Source organism: Amblyomma americanum, chromosome 2 (assembly GCF_052857255.1).
Source record: "Amblyomma americanum isolate KBUSLIRL-KWMA chromosome 2, ASM5285725v1, whole genome shotgun sequence".
Classification (NCBI taxonomy): domain Eukaryota; kingdom Metazoa; phylum Arthropoda; class Arachnida; order Ixodida; family Ixodidae; genus Amblyomma; species Amblyomma americanum.
Window position 1 is genome coordinate 44,481,069 of NC_135498.1, and position 16,936 is coordinate 44,498,004.

The 16,936-nt window shown below is 50.7% G+C and overlaps 1 protein-coding gene and 1 pseudogene across 5 annotated transcripts in view; both read right to left on the bottom strand.

The window, feature by feature from the left end:
- MED15 (mediator complex subunit 15) overlaps positions 1-16,936 on the bottom strand; it is a 138,816-nt gene that overhangs the window by 76,344 nt on the left and 45,536 nt on the right. The gene's annotated exons all lie outside the window — the stretch shown is intronic.
- Positions 4,373-4,535, bottom strand: LOC144122250 (U2 spliceosomal RNA; annotated as a pseudogene).

Here is a 16,936-nt window from a genome sequence, read left to right on the forward strand (position 1 = left end):
TTTTTTATTTTTATTTATTTTAGCTACCTAAATACGACTCTCTCTTCCAAGAACGCGTTTCTTCGCGCGCACTAAACCACTGCAGGAGGAGGCTCCGCTCGGTAGCCTTTATTACATCGCGCACTTTTATCAAACCAAAACACACACGTGCGCTTATTGCTCCCACGGTGGCGTTGTAGGAGTCCCAATTTCACAATCTTTATTTTTTTTTCACCCCCCCCCCCCCTCTTGCGGCTTCCGCATGCAGCGCTAGAAGCGCCCACCGTCGACGAGGGGATCACAGGGAAGGGAGCGCGGGAGGAGAGAAACCCGCTCGAGAAAGAAAAATAAAATAAAGGTAAAAAATTTCGTCTCCGTACAAATTCCAAAGGCCCGAATAAAGTACTCATTAGTAATGACAATGAGCGAATTCCCCCGGCTCATTTCTCTTCTTACTCAGTTCTATCGTAAGCCTCTTTCTGAAGTACATCAACATTTGTGGAGATAGTATAGCAGCAGGAAGTTGGTAATCTTCAAGAAAGCAGGAAGAATGGACCCAAGACACTGAGGTATGACTAATGCTGCTCCATCTGTATGACGAATGTCCAGTCTCTTTTGCCTCCTCCTCCTGTTCGCGATGATTCCGCTGTGCGTCAGTGACTCAGCGACACCTTGCAGTGCGGACATTCCCTTTTAGACTTTACGCATTTGTATACATCAGCTAGATAAACTGCAAAACCGGGTGGACAGTCGGAGATCAGAGGCTAGCAGAATCAGGCCGTCTGCCCTCCTCAGAAGACCTCCGTTAGCCTTGCCTCCGTCCTACGTGACCCCGTTTTCGCCCAAAACGCCTGCTTAGATCGACTTTTCCACAATTTTGGAGACAAGTCTGTTGACGGCAGGCACTCCGTGACCAACAGCGGACAGCTTTTCAAAGTGAGCCGGCCAACTGCTGTGTCACATGCATCACCTGCGTTCCCAACTAACTACACCCACATACCTGTAGTGAAACAAACACAAAAAGCCGAGAGGAGTCAAGCACACAACCCACACCCTCGCCCGATCGTTGCCCCCCTTAGTTCACGGAAGATGGGCCTCTCCACCCTCAGGAAATTGGGAAAGGAAGGGGAGCCCAACTCTAGCTTGCTGGCGTGAGCTGTTCAACAATGGCGCCCAGGTCTCCTCCTGCTTGCCAACCGTGCGTCACGGGCAAAGTGCGGAAGGGGCGGCCCAACGACCCAGGCGGCTTTCCTCCGGTTTTCGCAAGACGAAGATAGATACTGCTGTCGGACAGGGCCGCGTTGAGCCTAGTTATCGGGGTTGGCTTGAGTCACTCGACCGGACCGGCAGGAAGCATGTAAACGCTGTCGAGTCCAAGAGTCGGGTAAGTGGGAGGGGAGATGGTAAATGCGAACCTGTTTTTCACTGCAGTTGAACCGGTCTCGACTTGCTAAAACCCAGTTCAACACTCAGTCGTCGAGTCGGGGTGACCCTGCTCAACCCGACCTCCTACTCGATCCGACGCGGAAACAGGGCTTGAGCGGCTGAGCGGCGCGTCGCGGCGAAAAATTTTAAACTTGTTGGAATCAATCCGCTCGAGCCGCTGCGAAGACTTTTTTAATTGCTTTTTTTTTTGGGGGGGGGGAGGAAATGGCGCAGTATCTGTCCCATATATCGTTGGACACCTGAACCGCGCCGTGCATCTGCTGCAAAATGCTTGAACATATAATTTCATCGCATGTCTATAGTCATCTTGAGCAGAATAACTTTTTTTACACTAATCAACACGGGTTTAGAAAGGGTCACTCCTGCGAAACACAGTTATTCGAACTAACTACTGATTTGCATTTTAATATGAACAATAACCTTCAAACTGACTGTATATTCCTTGATTTTGCCAAAGCGTTCGACCGCGTAGCTCACTGCCGCTTGATTTCGAAATTATCATCACTCCGTCTAGACTCGCTAACTTTAACATGGCTTCGTAACTTCCTCTCGCATCGCCAACAGTTCGTATTTGTTAATAATCTGTCCTCTAACCTTTCCCCAGTTAACTCCGGTGTACCTCAGGGCAGTGTGCTTGGTCCCTTATTATTCCTTATTTATATCAATGATTTACCTAATAATATAACTTCTAGTATGCGAATTGTCGCGGATGATTGCATTATATACCACCCTATTAGATCTACTAATGACCACCTGGCGCTCCAATCAGACCTCCTTACTATTAACGACTGGTGCAACTCATGGTTAATGACTCTTAATGTATCCAAGTGCAAAGTCATCTCTTTCACCCGTAAAAATAACAAATCTAGCTATACATACCGTATTCATAATGATCTACTCTCTCACGTATCACATTACAAATACCTCGGCGTTAACTTTTCTTCAGATCTTTCATGGTCATACCATATCTCATCCATATGTGCCGTCGCCTCAAAGTCATTAGGATACCTACGCCGTAATCTCCAAAATTCACCATCTAATATTCGAAAACTAGCATACCTCACTTTTGTTCGTCCACAACTTGAATTTGCTTCTCCCATTTGGTCTCCCTATCATAAGAACATGATCATCGCGTTAGAATCTATCCAAAACAGGGCAGCACGATTCATTTCACGAAACTTTAACTGCCGCTCAAGCGTCACTCAGATTAAAACAGATCTTTTTCTACAATCATTAAGCACGCGCCGTGACATCGCTCTCCTCACACTATTTCACAAATATGAGCACTTCAATAGAACTACCTCATTTCAACTCGATGTCTCATCCCGCACGTCGAAAAGATTATATAATCAGTTAAGTTTCGCAAGAATATATGGTGACACATTGGCTTTTAACTCATCTGCATTACCACGAGCCATCAGATTATGGAATGATCTGCCAGACAACATCGCTTCCGCGTCTAATCTAGAATCTTTCCATTCTAAACTCATCACATATTTCACTGAAACCGTCATTTAGCACACCTACGTTCAAGTCTATTATTGTTCTTTGCTTTGCTGCTACACTCGTGCCATTCGGATGTTTTCTTACTTATGTTTGCTTGCCATGTTTCCGTGTTTGCCTTAATCGCGCTTTGTTTCCACGTTCGGTGAGCACATTATCCTGTATTGTAGTGAATTATTTTGCGTCGCGTACGTTTCATTTTGTTTCCTTTGGTTATTAATGCACTGTCTTATATCTTTTTTTCGCCCCCCTTACACAATGCCCAATGGGCCTGTAAGGAATTTCAAATAAATAAAGGCGGAAGTGAAAGAAGAAAGGAAGAGGTGCCGTACTGAAGGGCTCCGGAATAATTTCGACCATCTGGGGATCTTTAACGTGCACTGACATCGCACAGCGCACAAAACAGGTTTTTGCGCCGCGGCGGCAGAATTCGCTAGCGTTTTCGCTTGCATGTGAAGCACGCGAAACCCGGTCCCTGCGGGGCAACATTCCCCACTGGTCGAGGGAGTCGTTACGCAACCACATTACCACGGGCGGGTAATTCAGACACACCACAACGATCTCACAGTACAACAGCGATGACATCACTACTCAATTCCTAATTAGTCTACAGGGTCGTGACGTCATTCCACCGCCACTACGCAGTGCCTAAGAAGAGAATCGACTGCGGTGAAAAGAAAAATGGCCGACCCGGGCCACCACTCGACCACTGATCAACGTCTGTTCGACGCGGTAATGGAATGTAGACATCCAAATTTTGGCTTGCGTGTTTTCTTCTTTCAAATCATGCGTTAGACAGCAATGTACAAGAATCAACACGCGATATTCGCCTACGAATGCTTAATAATTTATCATCGAATTTCATCTTGACGCCGTTTCGGTTTCATCAACTGAACGACGGTTGTGACGTACAGTTGATCTCTACAAACATGTGAGGAACGAAAAACAAAAATGCGGCGATAGAGCAGCTGATACATCGCCTGTTGTCACTCCAGCCCTTGAAGCAGGAAGCGTTGTAGTGGATTAAACCTATGTATCCACGTCTATATTGCAAGTTTTTCGTGCCTCGCGTGACCAAAAAGCCAACTACACGTCACAACCATCGTTCGGTTGATTAAACCGAAACAGAATGAAAGAAGAAATTAAATTACAAATTATTCAGCTCTCTTAGGCGAATACCACGCTGTAGACTATGTATTCTTGTGTCTAACGCATCACACGAAAAAAGAAAACACACAACTAAAAATACTTGCCCACAGCCGTTTAACGGGAGGCACTGTGTGCATGTGGTAAAAAGGTCTGTCTGTCTGTTGTTGAAAGGAAGAAGGAAGAGGAAAGTGCACAGGCCTGCTCACTGGCTCAAGCCGAGCCACAATCGCTACCACGTGCACATAGTAGGAGAGTTCAAAGATGGGATAGAAAGACAGGATAGTAAAGACGCGCTAAAGGCAAGGCCGATCCCGGAGGTAGTGCAATACCGGGCCAACGGGTGGCGGAAGTGAAGCATCCTTCAAACTCTCCGCCACATTTCCAAAAATAAGTCCAATTGGACCCGTAACAGATACTCAACGGGGTCCGGACATTCGTTAAAAGAAAAGGAAAAGCATCGTCCGCGCCTCCGAACAGATGTGCACAAAGGACGCTGAAGGGGCCCATTGACTCAATCGCGTCAAACCCTTCATCATTTTTTCTGTTCTTTTGTCTATCATTCCGCGTCTTACTTATCTTCCTTTATAAAAACGATACAATTAAGCGAGTACGCTGCTGAAGTCTGGTTACCCCGGTTTATTCGAACTTATTCTTCGGTCCTGTCTACATCGAATGCACTGAAAAGTCTTCCCTCAATACGAACAGATTTTCGATCCTATCCGAGTTCGAATTCTTCAGAGCCTAGAGTGTCACCGAACAACAAATGCGTGGCAACGATTATATTCGCCTTCTCTTCATTTTCAATCAGAGGGGTGACGGAAGGGCCAGAGCCAACGGAAAACAACAACCACGCACGACCTCCGCAGCCAAGCGCGCGGCGGCAGAAAACGAGGCCACGGCGTGGGCGACCGACCCCACGCAAAACGCCACCGCAGAACGATGCACCGCTTCCTCGCCATATGGTCTCCCTCCACTTCCTGCCCCCCATTCCTGTTCTCTCCCCTCTGTCTAAATTAGTTGTTTACAAACAATACTACTCTCTCTCTCTCTTTCGCACACGCATGCGCGCACTCCCACTGGCCGGATTTATATAACCCGGCGTGCCCATTCGGCCTGTGCAAAGAAAAACGCCCGCCGAAAGGCCGGACAACGTCATCATGCAGTCAACCTACGCGATTCATCTATTTAAAGAAGGCTTAAATGCCACACACGATGAAAAAAAAAAGTAGAGATGAAAGCGCGTTACAGGAGCGCCCAGAACGAACTGCCCGCCACCAAACTCGAGTAACGGCTATTGTTGGTGCAACTTAGTAGAGCTGCAGCGTTGGTTAACGGACACGAAACTGCAAAGAAGCGCGGTCGAACGTGATCGAGCGCCTCATCGTGTTCACCCGTGCTTCTTGCAGCTCTGTGCACTTGTAACCAGCTCAGCAGCGCTTTCGATTCTGTGCAAGTTAAGGATCCCCAGGTGGTCGAAATTATTCCGGAGTCCTCCACTACGGCACCTCTTTCTTCCTTTCTTCTTTCACTCCCTCCTTTATCCCTTCCCTTACGGTGCGGTTCAGGTGTCCAACGATATACGAGACAGATACTATGCCATTTCCTTTCCCCAAAAACCAATTTAAAAAAAATATGTGCAAGGCGCACACAGCCGCTCGAAGCCGCCGCGGTGGCTGAGTGGTTATGGCGCTCGGCTGCCGGCCCGAAAGACGCGGGTTCGATCCCGGCCGCGGCGGTCGAATTTCGATGGAGGCGAAATTCTAGAGGCCCGTGTACTGTGCGATGTCAGTGCACGTTAAAGAACCCCAGGTGGTCGATATTTCCGGAGCCCTTCACTACGGCGTCTCTGATAGCCTGAGTTGCTTTGGGACGTTAAACCCCTATAAACCAAACCAAACCACACAGCCGCTCGATAGCCTTCGCGCGAGAACTATTTAAGCGAGTCTGCCACCTTTTACTACTGATCCGGAGTTCCCGGGTTCGAACCCGACCGCGGCGGCTGCGTTTTTATGGAGGAAAAACGCTAAGGCGCCTATGTGCTGTGCGATGTCAGTGCACGTTAAAGATCCCCAGGTGGTCGAAATTATTCCGGAGCCCTCCACTACGGCACCTCCTTCATCATTTCTTCTTTCACTCCCTCCCTTATCCCTTCCCTTACGGCGCGGTTCAGGTGTCCAACGATATATGAGATAGATACTGCGCCATTTCCTTTCCCCCCCAAAAAACAATTATTATTATGCCACCTTTTCCCTTCCTCAACGCTACAGCATCCCACGCGTATAGTTCCATTCTCCTTTTTCTTATCTTTTTTCATTTTTAACCACAAGATTCAACGTCCAAATTTCATCCGTTCACGCAGCCAATCCGTCGAGAGATTCTATAAGCCTGTGCAGGGCCTTCCCCTGCGTGTGGAGAGATGCCCACTGGAATCCTGGAGAGCGGATGGCGGGCGGGAAAGACACGCTCTCCAAAGTGGGGTGCCTCGAGCCACGGCGAACCGCTCCTTTTTGCCCCTCACGTCCAGCTGACGCAGCATGCATACCGCCACTTCTTTCTTTATTTCTCTCTCTTTGTTTGAAGAAATAATAGCGCAGAAAAGGACAAACACATGAAAGGCCGAGGAAGACACAGGACAATCTATTACCTAGAAGAGTGCGGTGAGGAGCTCATTGGTACGACAAAAAAAAAAAAAAACGACGGGACAAGAGCGAATAACAAGCAGACGGGACGCGTGCTTGTCCCGTCTGCTTCTTATTCGCTCTTGTGCCACGCGTCCCGTCTACTTCTTATTCGCTCTTGTCCCCTCCTTTTTTGCGCGGTTGTTGTTTTTTACAAGCTACTATTTCTTTCAAAAGCTAAGCCCCATCTTGCCCGTCTACAAGTTTTGTTAAGCTATCTTTTTTGAGCCAATAGAGAAGTTTGCAACAGCAGCAACCGAGGCAGCGTTCTTTACTGCAAGCGTCGACATCGCGCAACGACGCCCGTTTCCTTTCGCCATTCGGCCCCGCTTCGCGCGTTACGGCGCTGCAGTCACCACCAGGCTCGGCCAGCCGGTGCGGAAGATTACAGACGAATGAAAGAGTAAAAAAGAAATCGTCGCATAACGGCGCCGCTGCCTTCATCAATCTAGCTTCCCTTCCATTACCGACCGCCGAGTACCATCAAAAGTCTGGCAACCGAAAACATTCCGCGGACAGACGACAACCACCGCGACTGGATGGGCTTCGACAACGCGACCACTGGTCGTGCGCGAGTGCAACGGTCCTCCCCAACGTCCGCGAAAGGACGAGGGCTGGAGAGAATGTGTGGGGGGGGGGGGGCAGCTAACTTTCGGGCGCGAGGTGGCGCTGATACGCGAGCGCAACTTGATTTGAGGCTCGCGCCAGGAATGCGGCACCCGCAATCCAGAAGCTCGCGCGCGGACCAGAATTCCACCCACTCACTGCGTGCGCCCCTTCGAAGAGGGGAAAAAAGAGGAGGACGAGGGAGGTGGAGACGGGGGAAGCGGACGGAGGCAGAGCGCTTCATAGCTCGGATGCCGGGGCAGATTTGAGAGACGCTGGGCCGGAGGGAACGGCAGGCGCATGCCGCCGAAAAAAAAAAAAAATTCTTTTTCGACGTCCGGCGGCGACAAATTCCTACACCGCGTAAGGTTTCCTACTGCGAAATGACAGGCGCTTGTCTTCTCCATTCTTCGTTTTGTGCTATCGAACCTACCCGCCGCGGTGGCACTACTAATCCGGAGTTCCTGGGTTCGAACCCGACCGCGGCGGCTGCGTTTTTATGGAGGAAAAACGCTAAGGCGCCCGTGTGCTGTGCGATGTCAGTGCACGTTAAAGATCCCCAGGTGGTCGAAATTATTCCGGAGCCCTCCACTACGGCACCTAATTCTTCTTTTCTTCTTTCACTCCCTCTCTTATCCTTTCCCTTACGGCGCGGTTCAGGTGTCCAACGATATATGAGACAGATACTGCGCCATTTCCTTTCCTCCCAAAAAAAAACCAATTATTCTTATTATTATTATTATTATTATCGAACTTCATGTGAAATACCCCCCCCCCCCCCCCCCCCAACCATCGCACTTCTACACCGCGAGCACTAATGCAGCACGCGTCAAAGCATGAGGCTTGTCGCAGGACGATCACTGTCGCTTCAACGCGCACGTGTTCGGCAACTATACGGCCCGATGGTCCGCACCATTACGACGGACAGCAGCAGACGAAGTAAGCTGTAGACGCCACAGAATGTTTTGACGAGCTCTTGCAGCCGCCACACAAACTTCCCGCAAGAGTCTACAACGACAGTCACGCAGATGCGGTGACGTGGCACGACTGCACGCAGTGTCCGCCGCACGCAACGTAGACAATCTTAGCATACAGTAACCGCCCTACATTTACCGCTAACGTCGGGCACTGGCAGTCTATAGACTGTCCATAAACTTTTGTCTATATATCTATAAAGTCCATACACTTTCTACAGACAAACCCTAAATAGGCGATGCAAACTATATAGTCAATCTAGATTTATGGCCACATGCTTTCAGTAGACTTTTGTCTCTAGACACCACCTACTATGAACAGACAAAAGAGCACATCTACAGGAAGGCCATAGTCTCTAAGAAGTCTGTAGACAGTCTATATATCATTTTTATAACGGCGACCTGCGTTCGGGCTTCGGGCTGAGCGACGAAAGGGGACGACGCTCAAGTAGGCGGGAGCGGAGACATTCAAAGTGGCGTCTGCTGACGGCCCCACGTACCCGGAAGAGTGATGTTCGCCGGCCGGCCTCTTCCGACGCAGCCGCGAGGACGAGGGGTCCTCCTCTTCCGCTCAACGAACGGTGTCGGCCAGTCAACATCCGTTGCGCGCAATTAACGCACACGCTGTAGGGTCACCTTCCAAGAAAGCCTCCTTTTCTCCGGCAAGAAACTCAAAGCACCCCCCCAGAGGTAAAATGCAGTGTTTGGAAGGCTTTGAGGGACGCGGAGTTTACCTCACCGAAACTGCAAGCGGGCTCTGCGGGACGGCGTATAGCGAAGGACTCCGGATTAATTCAGGCCACCCTTAGGTGACTTCCGCTCACATCGCACAACGTACAGCCTTTTCTTTTTTGGTACGAAAGCTTCGCTACGTTAGGTGAAACCGATTACGCCGTGCGTTGCCTGGTTGGCCTCCAAGTGAGCCAGAAATAGTGTGCGGCTACAGGCCTCAAAATATGTAGTCCACCACGGTGTCGCACCAGTTGACCTTTGAATTTTGAGCAACCGTTGGTCACACAGCATTCTGGTTGGTGTCATAGCATTTCTCTTTGCATATAGCCTACATGTTTTAGTCAAGTTGGCGGCTAGTTTGCGACAGCGGTTCGGACCAATGACATATGCACCTTCAGTTCCATGCTTTAAGGCGCGGTTGAGGTGTCCACCGAGATGTTGAGATCTGTAGTAGTAGTAGTAGTAGTAGAAAACATTTATTCCAAAAAGGTAGGACAGAGAGGCGAAAATACAGATTTTGGGTGGAGTCCTTATTTCAGGACCCCAATGTCCACCGCAGTTGCTCTTGCTTGGGATATCAGCTTTCGCTGCGTCGCCAAGTCAGAGCTGAGCTGGGCAGACTCCCACTGTTCCTCGGAGTGATGTTTGTCTAGCTCGGCGGGCTTGGGACCGGAGCAGCCCCATGTTACATGATATGTTGTTTCCTTTCCTCAAAAACGCTTCCTTCCCTCAAAACGCATGTCTTCGCATTCCTCCAGTAAGCACACTTAAGTGCCCTCAAAATTTTACTTTTTTTACCATTTCGCCCGGACTGAAATGCGCCCACTGCAGCATAGATTCAATCCCATTAGCATAGGTTGTCCGGCTAGGGCAGTTCAACGCTTCAAACGACAGACAGCGTTTGGACGCCGCATTTTACCTCGCGCAACACGCGAATTCCGGAGAGAACGGCTCGCACAAATGCGCTAACTACTACGGCTGGAATCGCGGGTTACGGTAGGTTACGACGGGAATCGCGGGTTACGGTACGCATGTCCCCATCGCGCTGGTGACATGCGTCGCGCGATGCAAACTCAAATTCTTTTTTTTTAACTCACTCTCGCGGCAATTCACGCAGAGGCTACGGCACAGACACCTGAAGCTCCAGACCCCTTAGCGGCAGCCCGCATCGCGCCAGCGAAGCGCATTCCACGTCTCTAAAAAGTGACAGCTTCTTCACGTCCACGCGAGAGCGCGCGCGGGCTTCCGCCGACCTTTTTGCCACTTAGCATACAGCCGGGCGAAAAGGCCGCGAGTGTTTTTGCTGCTCGCCGGCGCTGAGACGCGAATACGCGGCGCGCACGCTAGCGGGCCCGCGAAACGGCGATGTCCAAACGACGGAGCGGCGCGAAAAGAGAAGAAAACCAAAGGAAAAGAGTCGAGCCTCGTCGGAGGGACGGCGTCTGAAATACGCTGGCCGGGCCACGCAGCGGCGTGACTCAGGAGAGGAAGAACGCGGACGGACGGATCAGCGGCGAACGGACCGACGGCGGCGTCTCGCAAACCAGTTCCGCAAGGTCCGGCCGCCACAAACGCCGAGCACGAGCGCCACGTACGGAGACGGGCGAAACACTTCCGCGACTGCCGCAGCGCCGGTTATTCGAAGGCGGAAGAAGAAGAAAAAAATGAGGGGAGAAAAACAAGTAAGAAACAAAACACGTTCCGCCGCCTGGAGCCACAGCTGTGCCGCCTCCGTCGCCCGAACTGTCCGCCACACAAACGGTGACCCAGCTACTTTCGGTGTCCACCTCCGACACGCACCGTGGCGGCCACTCGCGGCTCAGTCGCCAGACAAGAACAAAACTACGAACGCCACCGTGTCCCACGTCAGCTGCGGGCCCCTTATCCCCGCACACTTTCCACTCTCATCCGCCCACTCTCGCTGGCCCTGTTAGGTTCGCTTCCCCTCGGAATCCATTCCGTTACCTTTACGCAGCATTGGTTATCTGGCCTCCGCATTGCATGCACTGACCGCCCCCGTCCACATACTGGTCTTGTTTGCAGCTAGCATATCATTAAGCAGTCTTTTTTTAATTTATTCTGAATTCTTTCTGTCTCTAGCTGCTTCCTCCATTAACGTTATAGCTAAGTACAGCATTCGAGGTCGGGAGAATGACCGTCCATACAATCACCCCAGGACACATATTACTGTGCCGCACTGAAACAGGAGTCACACCCAGCTCCTAAAGGCCACATATGGGAGCCAAAGCAGCCTGTTAGGGGCGGGGTGGTCTGGGGGCTGACTAATATCATTTGATCAGGTCCAGCTTCAGCACAGCAGACACAACTACTGACCCGACTGAGACCATGACCAAGAATCCATCCTGTGATTAAGCGAACCAAGTGCACGCAATACGTCATCGCCCGCTCTTACTCAACGCTACAACCTTCGGTTTGGTTTAGTTTATGGGGGTTTAACGTCCCAAAGCGACTCAGGCTATGAGGGACGCCGTAGTGGAGGTCTCCGGATATCTCGACCACCTGGGGTTCTTTAACGTGCACTGACATCGCACGGTACACGGGCCTCTAGAATTTCGCCTCCATCGAAATTCGACAGACGCGACCGGGATCGAACCGGCGTCTATCGGGCCGGCAGCCGAGCGCCGTAACCACTCAGCCACCGCGGCGGCTGCCCTACAACCTTCCTTTCCCTAGTTCCCTGCGTTGTATCCAATCCAATTTCGAGTCTTTTCGCAAGTATCCACGTTTCAGCCCCGTAGTGCTGCTTTCTTTTTTTCCTTCTTTCTTTTCTTTCATCGCGTAATCACCGGTGACAGATCATTCCCGATCGAGAAGAAGCGCTCGTATCTCCAAGAGGCTGGGCCGCGCACATTCCGCGCCAGCTTTGGCTAAAACCTGGCTGCTCCAGCGGCGAGCACTTCAGGCTCGAGACACGCGTGGCCTATATATGCCCTCGAAGTGAACGCCACGAACGACGGTGACCCAGACGGACTCCCTAGTCGACGCCGCAGGTCGACACCGCGACCAAACAGCATTCGTCCTCGGCGCGCACTTCCCGCGGCGACAAGAAAAGGCGATTAGGAATCTCGGGGGGCAAAAAGAGAGAAAAAAAAAAGATGCCAGAAAGAGTGGGAACGGAGAGCGAGGCAAGGCGGAGGCAGCATTCGCCGAGCGGCTCTCTGCTCGCACGACACGCGGAATGCCCCGACACATCTACACAGCTGATGTTATTCCTCTCGTGACAGGGAGAGCATGCGCGCGTGTGCGCCCCTTTTCAACGTGCATATATATGCATAGCGAACTGGCACGTGTTTTAGTCGGCTTGCCCCCCCCCGCCCCCCCCACCCCCCCCCCCTTTTTGAAGTTTCCGACGCTACGCATGTTTGCCGGGTCTGGGTTCGCGAAAAGAGAATAGAGAGTTTTAGTTTCACGTACGTAGAGGGTTCACGTACGCAAACGTGAGAAGTCTACGTACCCTGAATGCAGGTCGTTTGAAACCCTTATAGTTACACGTACGCTAAGCACGCCGCTCGTTGCGCCTAGTGCCATCTACTAAGAAACACAGACCACTGGTTGTAGCCTAAATCATCCAAGACAAGTCTTTAAGCCAAGCCATTCATAGCGAGACTGTTGCTATGACGACGACCAACGCTACTTCGTCAGGCTTAACAGCTGAAAAACAAAAACTATTTGTCGCTTGAAACCTTATGCGAGGGTAAGAATGGGCAAATCGAAGGCGACTACAACAGTTTAGAACACGATATCGCCTCGAGGGATTAGCGACGAAGCTGTTATCCCTGTAAAGCGGCGGGCAGGGCGCCGCCATGTTTGTCAACGCTAGTACGCAAGCAACGCAAAGACCGCAACGTAAAAATCCGAATCTCACGTACGTACGTGAGACTCGCGCATACCCTTTGCGTTCTGCGCATGCGCACTGGTCACCCGTAAGAGCTCTACGTACGTGAAAGCCTCTACGTACGTGAAAACTAAAACTCTCTAATGTCCATTGAGTTTCTTTTTAAGAGTTAAATAATTGGTTTTGCGGGAAAGGAAATGGCGCAGTGTCTGTCTCATATATCGTTGGACACCTGAACCGTGCCGTAAGGGAAGGATAAAGGAGGGAGTGAAAGAAGAAAGGAAGGAAGAGGTGCCGCAGTGGAGGGCTCCGGAATAATTTCGACCACCAGGGGATCTTTAACGTGCACTGACATCGCACAAAACACGGGCGCCTTAGCGTTTTTCCTCCATCAAAACGCAGCCGCCGCGGTCGGGTTCGAACCCGGGAACTCCGGATCAGTAGTCGAGCGCCCTAACCACTGAGCCACCGCGGCGGGTAATTAGCTCTTACTGATCACGTTACTCGATTTATCGGAGTCTGCTACCGCCGCCCCTTCGGCGTGAAATTTCCAAGTCCGAGGAATTCAAGATGCGTGGCCCCATAGTAAATCGATATAGCAACCCAACTGGTGATTGATTGGTGACGTCACTTATAAACCGAAGATGTCAAATTCGTATTTGCATTGGTGTACCTGACTCTAATGTCATTCATTACCAATTCTAGTAAACCAAACAGCTAACGCTCCCTACTTCGTCTTCCAGACGGTGGCGGCATCTTTTTGTCGGCAGTCGCTACCGGGGGATTTAGAAAATAGGGAAAAGGTCGAACCCCTCTCGGGTCGCATCCCATTGTGCCCGTTCTCGGGGCGAGGCGGGCGGCGTTGCCTCGCGTGGCTTTTGCCCCATGTCTGCGGCGCCGACTTCTCAAACGCGCAGGCGTCTCGTTGACAGCTTCAGGCGCGGTCAGCGAGACACTGCCCCGCTGGCTGCAGACATGAATAATGACCGATCATTAGCGGAGGTCAACCTCAGCTCACATGCACAGGGAGGGGGACACGCGGAAGACATGCTTTGTACGAGTTTGTGTCCGCCCGTCCATACTGTGCACGATGACAGCTTGTGAGTGACGGCGCCAAATGGATGGGCCTTAACCATTGCCTTTCCTGGAAACTGGGTTCTCCAGAGGTTGAAACAACCCGCACCCGTGGGAACGCCAGAGTGTTCGCGAAGCTCGCGGGAGGAAAAGGGGAATGCTCCGAAATCTCGATGGTGATACTTGTACAGTGTTGGGCGAGATGAGTTTTCTTTCACCAATCATTGATCGGCTTTGTTTTCCATTGCCCATAGTTGATTGGTGATGATTAATTGGGTGGATGTTTCTGAACTTACCCAAATGGTTATCGTCCCCACCGAGGGCGGACAGAGGGTTTAAAACCAGCTGTTTCGGCGGGTCCGAGGGCTGGTTTCGTCAGGTAAAACTACGAGTAAGTGTAATGTAAATAAGTTTCTTCCTTGCACGTATCTTTATTAATTGTTAATTAAAGTTGACACGCTGTAGAAGTGTCCTCGAGCAACGTGATTGAGCGATATCGAACCCTTTAACCATCATCATCAAACTCTGTTAAGTTGGAAGCCCACGGCGCGATGCTTCATCACCCCCCCCCCCCCCCCCCCCGCTGTAACGCTTATAAGCGTCCAGCGTATACACGGCCGCGTAGAGAGGATAACTTATGCATGTTATGCAAGCGATCCTGGATGAAGGGAACAAGACGCGACAGGATGCATCGGCTTCTACGCGAGCCCCCCGCAAGGAGGCCCAAGTTAAAAAAGGCTAATAATAATAATAATTGGTTTTTTTGGGGAAAGGAAATGGCGCAGTATCTGTCTCATATATCTTTGGACACCTGAACCGCGCCGTAAGGGAAGGGATAAAGGAGGGAGTGAAAGAAGAAAGGAAGAATAGGTGCCGTAGTGGAGGGCTCCGGAATAATTTCGACCACCTGGGGATCTTTAACGTGCACTGACATCGCACAGCACACGGGCGCCTTAGCGTTTTTCCTCCATAAAAACTTAAAAAGGCTCGGTAATTCGTTTTCAGGAACGAATTCATGCAGGTGCCGGCAGCCAGCGTTTCCAAGGTGCGTCTCGCGTTTCGATCCATTTCATTGCTCCTTCACAGAAGACACACAGAGTTTGCCTTTTGACCATCGTCGAAATAATGACACATTCCTGAGCGTATAGATGGTCCCCTTGGTAGTGGACGGTTCTCCCGGGGAGAAAAAAAGAAGGCAAAAAAGGCGCCCCGTGCAAAGACGGGTGCACACCGTAAGGAACCGACGTCGTCGAACGAACTTCTCCCATGCACGTGGCATCGGCCATCGTTCCACTCACCCCATCTCACTCCCTCTCTCAATCTTTTAATAATAGCGCAGATGAGGGAGGGTCTGCGGAATTCTATAAGCGGCGGCGCAGCCTCGACGATCACGAGCGGCTCTGTGCCGAATTTATCCTTTTTTTTTTTCTTTTCCTTCTCGAGGCGTCAAACTTGCGACAAGGGGTGAATGAACTCTGAACTGAACAAAACCGTACATAAGACCGGATTTTGTAAAACGACCGAACTATAATGGCCACGTGCTTTCCAGGCTGAGGTGCGGTGCTCTCTCTACAAAGAAAAAACTAAACGACACCGCATCGAACATCATTTCTTCGTCGAATCCTACGAACTTATCTTTCACAACGGCATGAAACGGCAGCAGCACCGCGGTGCGTTAAGCGCCACAAGCAGGGACCTCATCCTCCCGTCCTTCAAAAGGGTATCCCATACGCCCTAGGGCGTCCGGTTGGACCCAAAAAGATTATTACGCACATCGCACCTCAGTTTTTCGTGCAGTCGCGGCTACGGCGATTATAGCGCCAAGGGACGATACCAAATCACAAAGCGAGCACGCCTACATGATAGCGGTTTTCTCCGCGGGAGACCTGGTCTGCATTTCCACGCGCCTAAGCAACGCCATGCATGAATGAACCACACGACCTACGGAGGCATGGCGTAGAGGAGCGCTCCGGATTAGCCTAGCGACCAAATGGGCAACTTTCACTTGCACCGACAGACAACTCGGCAAGCGGGCCTTTTTGCCACAGCCGCCGCGATGGCTCGGCGATTATGCTGGTCGGCTGCTGACCCGAAAGACGCGGGTTCGATCCCGCATTTCGATGGAGGCGAAATGCGGGTAAGATTAACGGAGATAGCAATACTGCTCATGTTATTTTTTTGTGTTCCTGCAGCCTGATATTTATGCATCTCCCCGTTTGACCAATCTATTTCTTTCCGCAAACACTGCAAGAAATGTAAAAGCGACACCTCCACCTCAGTGCACCACGGATGCGCGATTATCGGCAAAGGACGAGATCGTTTATCTAGGGAGATAATTGAAGCCATTGAAATCCGTCGTGCCAAGGACTACTGTGTTGGCACTCCGTCTACCTGCCTATCTGAGAAAGAATTGATGTCCCTAAGGGCGGCTGGCCATGTGTTTTTGAGCGGTGGCTTGACCCTTGGTTTTTTCTGTGTTTTAGCAGCCAACCTTCCTCGTTTTTGGTTTTAACAGACTTTTTAACCCTTTTGGCCACTTTTAAGCGTCAGATTTGTGGAACGTCTTCTCCTTTTTAAGTGTTTGGCCCTCTACATCGCAACATTTTTATCGTTATTTTACTATCGTTTCCATCAGTTTTAAACACTCAAGAACCCCCTTTTTGCGCCATACTTTCGCATCCTGTTTAATCCCTCATCTGTTTCTTCTTAGTTTGCGTGACGGTCCTCTACAGCGTGCAGCTTTTATCGGTTTTATCGCCTTCACCCATCTGTCATTCTCAACTTCAGGTTTTTATTAATTTTATTACTTGACGTGACTATCCACTGTTTCCCTGTGACCGCGTATGCCTCAGTGTACCGCCCCCCTACTGCCACCTGTCATATGTTTGTGCGCCGAAATAAAGATTCATTTGATAGTCAGCGCCCGTGTTTGTGCTTCC